We start from the raw sequence: 11,886 nt of genomic DNA on the forward strand, positions 1-11,886 counted from the left end.
TTCTACCCACACACATTTGGAACTCTCCTGGGGTACCCTCACACATATTATTCCCTCATTTAGTGGATATTTTCACAAAAAAGTGAAATTTTCAAAAATCTAGAAACTTGGCAGAAAACGACTAAATATCAAAGACTCATTGGGCGAATCGCTCTGGAACTGAAATCGGAACGCTCACTGACGTTTCCCCGATCTGAAAGTCTGATAAACGCCGAAAAAATGACTAAGTCCAAAAAAAATTTTTTTTTAACTTTTTTCAATTTTACCCCCGTGGGATATATATTCTACCCACACACATTTGGAACTCTCCTGGGGTACCCTCACACATATTATTCCCTCATTTAGTGGATATTTTCACAAAGAAGTGAAATTTTCAAAAATTCAGAAAATTGGCTGAAAACGACTAATTATCAAGGACTCATTGGGCGAATCGCTCTGGAACTGAAATCGGAACGCTCACTGATATTTCCCCTATCTGAAAGTCTGATAAACGCCGGAAAAATGACTAAGTCCAAAAAAAATTTTTTTTCAACTTTTTTCAATTTTACCCCCGTGGGATATATATTCTACCCACACACATTTGGAACTCTCCTGGGGTACCCTCACACATATTATTCCCTCATTTAGTGGATATTTTCACAAAAAAGTGAAATTTTCAAAAATCCAGAAAATTGGCTGAAAATGACTAAATATCAAGGACTCATTGGGCGAATCGCTCTGGAACTGAAATCAGAACGCTCACTGACATTTCCCCTATCTGAAAGTCTGATAAACGCTGGAAAAATGACTAAGTCCAAAAAAAAATTTTTTTTAACTTTTTTCAATTTTACCCCCGTGGGATATATATTCTACCAACACACATTTGGAACTCTCCTGGGGTACCCTCACACATATTATTCCCTCATTTAGTGGATATTTTCACAAAAAAGTGAAATTTTCAAAAATCCAGAAAATTGTCTGAAAACAATTAAATAACAAGGTCTCATTGGGCGAATCGCTCTGGAACTGAAATCTGAACGCTCACTGACATTTCCCCTATCTGAAAGTCTGATAAACGCCGGAAAAATGCCAAAGTCCAAAAAAAAATTTTTTTCAACTTTTTTCAATTTTACCCCCGTGGGATATATATTCTACCCACACACATTTGGAACTCTCCTGGGGTACCCTCACACATATTATTCCCTCATTTAGTGGATATTTTCACAAAAAAGTGAAATTCTCAAAAATCTAGAAACTTGGCAGAAAACGACTAAATATCAAAGACTCATTGGGCGAATCGCTCTGGAACTGAAATCGAAACGCTCACTGACGTTTCCCCTATCTGAAAGTCTGATAAACGCCGAAAAAATGACTAAGTCCAAAAAAAAATTTTTTTTAACTTTTTTCAATTTTACCCCCGTGGGATATATATTCTACCCACACACATTTGGAACTCTCCTGGGGTACCCTCACACATATTATTCCCTCATTTAGTGGATATTTTCACAAAAAAGTGAAATTCTCAAAAATCTAGAAACTTGGCAGAAAACGACTAAATATCAAAGACTCATTGGGCGAATCGCTCTGGAACTGAAATCGGAACGCTCAATGACGTTTCCCCTATCTGAAAGTCTGATAAACGCCGGAAAAATGACTAAGTCCAAAAAAAAATTTTTTTCAATTTTACCCCCGTGGGATATATATTCTTCCCACACACATTTAGAACTCTCCTGGGGTACCCTCACACATATTATTCCCTCATTTAGTGGATATTTTCACAAAAAAGTGAAATTTTCAAAAATCCAGAAAATTGGCTGAAAACGACTAATTATCAAGGACTCATTGGGCGAATCGCTCTGGAACTGAAATCGGAACGCTCACTGATATTTCCCCTATCTGAAAGTCTGATAAACGCCGGAAAAATGACTAAGTCCAAAAAAAATTTTTTTTCAACTTTTTTCAATTTTACCCCCGTGGGATATATATTCTACCCACACACATTTGGAACTCTCCTGGGGTACCCTCACACATATTATTCCCTCATTTAGTGGATATTTTCACAAAAAAGTGAAATTTTCAAAAATCCAGAAAATTGGCTGAAAACAACTAAATAACAAGGACTCATTGGTCGAATCGCTCTGGAACTGAAATTGGAACGCTCACTGACGTTTCCCCTATCTGAAAGTCTGATAAACGCCGAAAAAATGACTAAGTCCAAAAAAAAATTTTTTTTAACTTTTTTCAATTTTACCCCCGTGGGATATATATTCTACCCACACACATTTGGAACTCTCCTGGGGTACCCTCACACATATTATTCCCTCATTTAGTGGATATTTTCACAAAGAAGTGAAATTTTCAAAAATTCAGAAAATTGGCTGAAAACGACTAATTATCAAGGACTCATTGGGCGAATCGCTCTGGAACTGAAATCGGAACGCTCACTGATATTTCCCCTATCTGAAAGTCTGATAAACGCCGGAAAAATGACTAAGTCCAAAAAAAATTTTTTTTCAACTTTTTTCAATTTTACCCCCGTGGGATATATATTCTACCCACACACATTTGGAACTCTCCTGGGGTACCCTCACACATATTATTCCCTCATTTTGTGGATATTTTCACAAAAAAGTGAAATTTTCAAAAATCCAGAAAATTGGCTGAAAACGACCAAACATCAAAGACTCATTGGGCGAATCGCTCTGGAACTGAAATGGGAATGCTCACTGACATTTCCCCTATTTTAAAATCTGATAAACGCCAGAAAAATGACTAAGTCCAAAAAAAAATTTTTTTCAACTTTTTTCAATTTTACCCCCGTGGGATATATTTTCTACCCACACACATTTGGAACTCTCCTGGGGTACCCTCACACATATTATTCCCTCATTTAGTGGATATTTTCACAAAAAAGTGAAATTTTCAAAAATCCAGAAAATTGCCTGAAAACGACTAAATATCAAAGACTCATTGGGCGAATCGCTCTGGAACTGAAATCGAAACGCTCACTGACGTTTCCCCTATCTGAAAGTCTGATAAACGCCGAAAAAATGACTAAGTCCAAAAAAAAATTTTTTTTAACTTTTTTCAATTTTACCCCCGTGGGATATATATTCTACCCACACACATTTGGAACTCTCCTGGGGTACCCTCACACATATTATTCCCTCATTTAGTGGATATTTTCACAAAAAAGTGAAATTCTCAAAAATCTAGAAACTTGGCAGAAAACGACTAAATATCAAAGACTCATTGGGCGAATCGCTCTGGAACTGAAATCGGAACGCTCAATGACGTTTCCCCTATCTGAAAGTCTGATAAACGCCGGAAAAATGACTAAGTCCAAAAAAAAATTTTTTTCAATTTTACCCCCGTGGGATATATATTCTTCCCACACACATTTAGAACTCTCCTGGGGTACCCTCACACATATTATTCCCTCATTTAGTGGATATTTTCACAAAAAAGTGAAATTTTCAAAAATCCAGAAAATTGGCTGAAAACGACTAATTATCAAGGACTCATTGGGCGAATCGCTCTGGAACTGAAATCGGAACGCTCACTGATATTTCCCCTATCTGAAAGTCTGATAAACGCCGGAAAAATGACTAAGTCCAAAAAAAATTTTTTTTCAACTTTTTTCAATTTTACCCCCGTGGGATATATATTCTACCCACACACATTTGGAACTCTCCTGGGGTACCCTCACACATATTATTCCCTCATTTAGTGGATATTTTCACAAAAAAGTGAAATTTTCAAAAATCCAGAAAATTGGCTGAAAACAACTAAATAACAAGGACTCATTGGTCGAATCGCTCTGGAACTGAAATTGGAACGCTCACTGACGTTTCCCCTATCTGAAAGTCTGATAAACGCCGAAAAAATGACTAAGTCCAAAAAAAAATTTTTTTTAACTTTTTTCAATTTTACCCCCGTGGGATATATATTCTACCCACACACATTTGGAACTCTCCTGGGGTACCCTCACACATATTATTCCCTCATTTAGTGGATATTTTCACAAAGAAGTGAAATTTTCAAAAATTCAGAAAATTGGCTGAAAACGACTAATTATCAAGGACTCATTGGGCGAATCGCTCTGGAACTGAAATCGGAACGCTCACTGATATTTCCCCTATCTGAAAGTCTGATAAACGCCGGAAAAATGACTAAGTCCAAAAAAAATTTTTTTTCAACTTTTTTCAATTTTACCCCCGTGGGATATATATTCTACCCACACACATTTGGAACTCTCCTGGGGTACCCTCACACATATTATTCCCTCATTTTGTGGATATTTTCACAAAAAAGTGAAATTTTCAAAAATCCAGAAAATTGGCTGAAAACGACCAAACATCAAAGACTCATTGGGCGAATCGCTCTGGAACTGAAATGGGAATGCTCACTGACATTTCCCCTATTTTAAAATCTGATAAACGCCAGAAAAATGACTAAGTCCAAAAAAAAATTTTTTTCAACTTTTTTCAATTTTACCCCCGTGGGATATATTTTCTACCCACACACATTTGGAACTCTCCTGGGGTACCCTCACACATATTATTCCCTCATTTAGTGGATATTTTCACAAAAAAGTGAAATTTTCAAAAATCCAGAAAATTGCCTGAAAACGACTAAATATCAAAGACTCATTGGGCGAATTGCTCTGGAACTGAAATGGGAATGCTCACTGACATTTCCCCTATCTTAAAGTCTGATAAACGCCAGAAAAATGACTAAGTCCAAAAAAAAATTTTTTTCAACTTTTTTCAATTTTACCCCTGTGGGATATATATTCTACCCACACACATTTGGAACTCTCCTGGGGTACCCTCACACATATTATTCCCTCATTTAGTGGATATTTTCAGAAAAAAGTGAAATTTTCAAAAATCCAGAAAATTGGCTGAAAACAATTAAATAACAAGGTCTCATTGGGCGAATCGCTCTGGAACTGAAATCTGAACGCTCACTGACATTTCCCCAATCTGAAAGTCTGATAAACGCCGGAAAAATGCCAAAGTCCAAAAAAAAATTTTTTTCAACTTTTTTCAATTTTACCCCCGTGGGATATATATTCTACCAACACACATTTGGAACTCTCCTGGGGTACCCTCACACATATTATTCCCTCATTTAGTGGATATTTTCACAAAGAAGTGAAATTTTCAAAAATTCAGAAAATTGGCTGAAAACGACTAATTATCAAGGACTCATTGGGCGAATCGCTCTGGAACTGAAATCGGAATGCTCACTGATATTTCCCCTATCTGAAAGTCTGATAAACGCTGGAAAAATGACTAAGTCCAAAAAAAAAATGTTTTCAACTTTTTTCAATTTTACCCCCGTGGGATATATATTCTTCTCACACACATTTAGAACTCTCCTGGGGTACCCTCACACATATTATTCCCTCATTTAGTGGATATTTTCACAAAAAAGTGAAATTTTCAAAAATCCAGAAAATTGGCTGAAAACAACTAAATAACAAGGACTCATTGGTCGAATCGCTATGGAACTGAAATTGGAACGCTCACTGACGTTTCCCCTATCTGAAAGTCTGATAAACGCCGAAAAAATGACTAAGTCCAAAAAAAAATTTTTTTTCAACTTTTTTCAATTTTACCCCCGTGGGATATATATTCTACCCACACACATTTGGAACTCTCCTGGGGTACCCTCACACATATTATTCCCTCATTTAGTGGATATTTTCACAAAGAAGTGAAATTTTCAAAAATTCAGAAAATTGGCTGAAAACGACTAATTATCAAGGACTCATTGGGCGAATCGCTCTGGAACTGAAATCGGAATGCTCACTGATATTTAACCTATCTGAAAGTCTGATAAACGCTGGAAAAATGACTAAGTCCAAAAAAAAAATGTTTTCAACTTTTTTCAATTTTACCCCCGTGGGATATATATTCTTCTCACACACATTTAGAAATCTCCTGGGGTACCCTCACACATATTATTCCCTCATTTAGTGGATATTTTCACAAAAAAGTGAAATTTTCAAAAATCCAGAAAATTGGCTGAAAACAACTAAATAACAAGGACTCATTGGTCGAATCGCTATGGAACTGAAATTGGAACGCTCACTGACGTTTCCCCTATCTGAAAGTCTGATAAACGCCGAAAAAATGACTAAGTCCAAAAAAAAATTTTTTTTCAACTTTTTTCAATTTTACCCCCGTGGGATATATATTCTACCCACACACATTTGGAACTCTCCTGGGGTACCCTCACACATATTATTCCCTCATTTAGTGGATATTTTCACAAAAAAGTGAAATTTTCAAAAATCCAGAAAATTGGCTGAAAACAACTAAATAACAAGGACTCATTGGGTGAATCGCTCTGGAACTGAAATCGGAACGCTCACTGACATTTGCCCTATCTGAAAGTCTGATAAACGCTGGAGAAATGACTAAGTCCAAAAAAAAAATTTTTTTTAACTTTTTTCAATTTTACCCCCGTGGGATATATATTCTACCCACACACATTTGGAACTCTCCTGGGGTACCCTCACACATATTATTCCCTCATTTAGTGGATATTTTCACAAAAAAGTGAAATTTTCAAAAATCTAGAAACTTGGCAGAAAACGACTAAATATCAAAGACTCATTGGGCGAATCGCTCTGGAACTGAAATCGGAACGCTCACTGACGTTTCCCCTATCTGAAAGTCTGATAAACGCCGGAAAAATGACTAAGTCCAAAAAAAAATTTTTTTCAATTTTACCCCCGTGGGATATATATTCTTCCCACACACATTTAGAACTCTCCTGGGGTACCCTCACACATATTATTCCCTCATTTAGTGGATATTTTCACAAAAAAGTGAAATTTTCAAAAATCCAGAAAATTGGCTGAAAACAACTAAATAACAAGGACTCATTGGTCGAATCGCTCTGGAACTGAAATTGGAACGCTCACTGACGTTTCCCCTATCTGAAAGTCTGATAAACGCCGAAAAAATGACTAAGTCCAAAAAAAAATTTTTTTTAACTTTTTTCAATTTTACCCCCGTGGGATATATATTCTACCCACACACATTTGGAACTCTCCTGGGGTACCCTCACACATATTATTCCCTCATTTAGTGGATATTTTCACAAAGAAGTGAAATTTTCAAAAATTCAGAAAATTGGCTGAAAACGACTAATTATCAAGGACTCATTGGGCGAATCGCTCTGGAACTGAAATCGGAACGCTCACTGATATTTCCCCTATCTGAAAGTCTGATAAACGCCGGAAAAATGACTAAGTCCAAAAAAAATTTTTTTTCAACTTTTTTCAATTTTACCCCCGTGGGATATATATTCTACCCACACACATTTGGAACTCTCCTGGGGTACCCTCACACATATTATTCCCTCATTTTGTGGATATTTTCACAAAAAAGTGAAATTTTCAAAAATCCAGAAAATTGGCTGAAAACGACCAAACATCAAAGACTCATTGGGCGAATCGCTCTGGAACTGAAATGGGAATGCTCACTGACATTTCCCCTATTTTAAAATCTGATAAACGCCAGAAAAATGACTAAGTCCAAAAAAAAAATTTTTTCAACTTTTTTCAATTTTACCCCCGTGGGATATATTTTCTACCCACACACATTTGGAACTCTCCTGGGGTACCCTCACACATATTATTCCCTCATTTAGTGGATATTTTCACAAAAAAGTGAAATTTTCAAAAATCCAGAAAATTGCCTGAAAACGACTAAATATCAAAGACTCATTGGGCGAATTGCTCTGGAACTGAAATGGGAATGCTCACTGACATTTCCCCTATCTTAAAGTCTGATAAACGCCAGAAAAATGACTAAGTCCAAAAAAAAATTTTTTTCAACTTTTTTCAATTTTACCCCCGTGGGATATATATTCTACCCACACACATTTGGAACTCTCCTGGGGTACCCTCACACATATTATTCCCTCATTTAGTGGATATTTTCACAAAAAAGTGAAATTTTCAAAAATCTAGAAACTTGGCAGAAAACGACTAAATATCAAAGACTCATTGGGCGAATCGCTCTGGAACTGAAATCGGAACGCTCACTGACGTTTCCCCTATCTGAAAGTCTGATAAACGCCGAAAAAATGACTAAGTCCAAAAAAAATTTTTTTTTAACTTTTTTCAATTTTACCCCCGTGGGATATATATTCTACCCACACACATTTGGAACTCTCCTGGGGTACCCTCACACATATTATTCCCTCATTTAGTGGATATTTTCAGAAAAAAGTGAAATTTTCAAAAATCCAGAAAATTGGCTGAAAACAATTAAATAACAAGGTCTCATTGGGCGAATCGCTCTGGAACTGAAATCTGAACGCTCACTGACATTTCCCCAATCTGAAAGTCTGATAAACGCCGGAAAAATGCCAAAGTCCAAAAAAAAATTTTTTTCAACTTTTTTCAATTTTACCCCCGTGGGATATATATTCTACCCACACACATTTGGAACTCTCCTGGGGTACCCTCACACATATTATTCCCTCATTTAGTGGATATTTTCACAAAAAAGTGAAATTTTCAAAAATCTAGAAACTTGGCAGAAAACGACTAAATATCAAAGACTCATTGGGCGAATCGCTCTGGAACTGAAATCGGAACGCTCACTGACGTTTCCCCTATCTGAAAGTCTGATAAACGCCGAAAAAATGACTAAGTCCAAAAAAAAATTTTTTTTAACTTTTTTCAATTTTACCCCCGTGGGATATATATTCTACCCACACACATTTGGAACTCTCCTGGGGTACCCTCACACATATTATTCCCTCATTTAGTGGATATTTTCACAAAGAAGTGAAATTTTCAAAAATTCAGAAAATTGGCTGAAAACGACTAATTATCAAGGACTCATTGGGCGAATCGCTCTGGAACTGAAATCGGAATGCTCACTGATATTTCCCCTATCTGAAAGTCTGATAAACGCCGGAAAAATGACTAAGTCCAAAAAAAATTTTTTTTCAACTTTTTTCAATTTTACCCCCGTGGGATATATATTCTACCCACACACATTTGGAACTCTCCTGGGGTACCCTCACACATATTATTCCCTCATTTAGTGGATATTTTCACAAAAAAGTGAAATTTTCAAAAATCCAGAAAATTGGCTGAAAACAATTAAATAACAAGGTCTCATTGGGCGAATCGCTCTGGAACTGAAATCTGAACGCTCACTGACATTTCCCCTATCTGAAAGTCTGATAAACGCCGGAAAAATGCCAAAGTCCAAAAAAAAATTTTTTTCAACTTTTTTCAATTTTACCCCCGTGGGATATATATTCTACCCACACACATTTGGAACTCTCCTGGGGTACCCTCACACATATTATTCCCTCATTTAGTGGATATTTTCACAAAAAAGTGAAATTTTCAAAAATCTAGAAACTTGGCAGAAAACGACTAAATATCAAAGACTCATTGGGCGAATCGCTCTGGAACTGAAATCGGAACGCTCACTGACGTTTCCCCTATCTGAAAGTCTGATAAACGCCGAAAAAATGACTAAGTCCAAAAAAAAATTTTTTTTAACTTTTTTCAATTTTACCCCCGTGGGATATATATTCTACCCACACACATTTGGAACTCTCCTGGGGTACCCTCACACATATTATTCCCTCATTTAGTGGATATTTTCACAAAGAAGTGAAATTTTCAAAAATTCAGAAAATTGGCTGAAAACGACTAATTATCAAGGACTCATTGGGCGAATCGCTCTGGAACTGAAATCGGAATGCTCACTGATATTTCCCCTATCTGAAAGTCTGATAAACGCCGGAAAAATGACTAAGTCCAAAAAAAATTTTTTTTCAACTTTTTTCAATTTTACCCCCGTGGGATATATATTCTACCCACACACATTTGGAACTCTCCTGGGGTACCCTCACACATATTATTCCCTCATTTAGTGGATATTTTCACAAAAAAGTGAAATTTTCAAAAATCCAGAAAATTGGCTGAAAACAATTAAATAACAAGGTCTCATTGGGCGAATCGCTCTGGAACTGAAATCTGAACGCTCACTGACATTTCCCCTATCTGAAAGTCTGATAAACGCCGGAAAAATGCCAAAGTCCAAAAAAAAATTTTTTTCAACTTTTTTCAATTTTACCCCCGTGGGATATATATTCTACCCACACACATTTGGAACTCTCCTGGGGTACCCTCACACATATTATTCCCTCATTTAGTGGATATTTTCACAAAAAAGTGAAATTTTCAAAAATCCAGAAAATTGTCTGAAAACAATTAAATAACAAGGTCTCATTGGGCGAATCGCTCTGGAACTGAAATCTGAACGCTCACTGACATTTCCCCTATCTGAAAGTCTGATAAACGCCGGAAAAATGCCAAAGTCCAAAAAAAAATTTTTTTCAACTTTTTTCAATTTTACCCCCGTGGGATATATATTCTACCCACACACATTTGGAACTCTCCTGGGGTACCCTCACACATATTATTCCCTCATTTAGTGGATATTTTCACAAAAAAGTGAAATTCTCAAAAATCTAGAAACTTGGCAGAAAACGACTAAATATCAAAGACTCATTGGGCGAATCGCTCTGGAACTGAAATCCGAACGCTCACTGACGTTTCCCCTATCTGAAAGTCTGATAAACGCCGGAAAAATGACTAAGTCCAAAAAAAAATTTTTTTCAATTTTACCCCCGTGGGATATATATTCTTCCCACACACATTTAGAACTCTCCTATGGTACCCTCACACATATTATTCCCTCATTTAGTGGATATTTTCACAAAAAAGTGAAATTTTCAAAAATCCAGAAAATTGGCTGAAAACAACTAAATAACAAGGACTCATTGGTCGAATCGCTCTGGAACTGAAATTGGAACGCTCACTGACGTTTCCCCTATCTGAAAGTCTGATAAACGCCGAAAATATGACTAAGTCCAAAAAAAAATTTTTTTTAACTTTTTTCAATTTTACCCCCGTGGGATATATATTCTACCCACACACATTTGGAACTCTCCTGGGGTACCCTCACACATATTATTCCCTCATTTAGTGGATATTTTCACAAAGAAGTGAAATTTTCAAAAATTCAGAAAATTGGCTGAAAATGACTAATTATCAAGGACTCATTGGGCGAATCGCTCTGGAACTGAAATCGGAATGCTCACTGATATTTCCCCTATCTGAAAGTCTGATAAACGCTGGAAAAATGACTAAGTCCAAAAAAAAAATGTTTTCAACTTTTTTCAATTTTACCCCCGTGGGATATATATTCTTCTCACACACATTTAGAACTCTCCTGGGGTACCCTCACACATATTATTCCCTCATTTAGTGGATATTTTCACAAAAAAGTGAAATTTTCAAAAATCCAGAAAATTGGCTGCAAACAACTAAATAACAAGGACTCATTGGTCGAATCGCTATGGAACTGAAATTGGAACGCTCACTGAAGTTTCCCCTATCTGAAAGTCTGATAAACGCCGAAAAAATGACTAAGTCCAAAAAAAAATTTTTTTTCAACTTTTTTCAATTTTACCCCCGTGGGATATATATTCTACCCACACACATTTGGAACTCTCCTGGGGTACCCTCACACATATTATTCCCTCATTTAGTGGATATTTTCACAAAAAAGTGAAATTTTCAAAAATCCAGAAAATTGGCTGAAAACGACCAAACATTAAAGACTCATTGGGCGAATCGCTCTGGAACTGAAATGGGAATGCTCACTGACATTTCCCCTATATTAAAGTCTGATAAACGCCAGAAAAATGACTAAGTCCAAAAAAAATTTTTTTTCAACTTTTTTCAATTTTACCCCCGTGGAATATATATTCTACCCACACACATTTGGAACTCTCCTGGGGTACCCTTATACATATTATTCCCTCATTTAGTGGATATTTTCACAA

The sequence above is a fragment of the Phyllobates terribilis genome, unplaced genomic scaffold (assembly GCF_046119375.1).
Source record: "Phyllobates terribilis strain yellow unplaced genomic scaffold, ASM4611937v1 Scaffold_2__4_contigs__length_985480577, whole genome shotgun sequence".
In the NCBI taxonomy this organism is placed as follows: Eukaryota; Metazoa; Chordata; class Amphibia; order Anura; family Dendrobatidae; genus Phyllobates; species Phyllobates terribilis.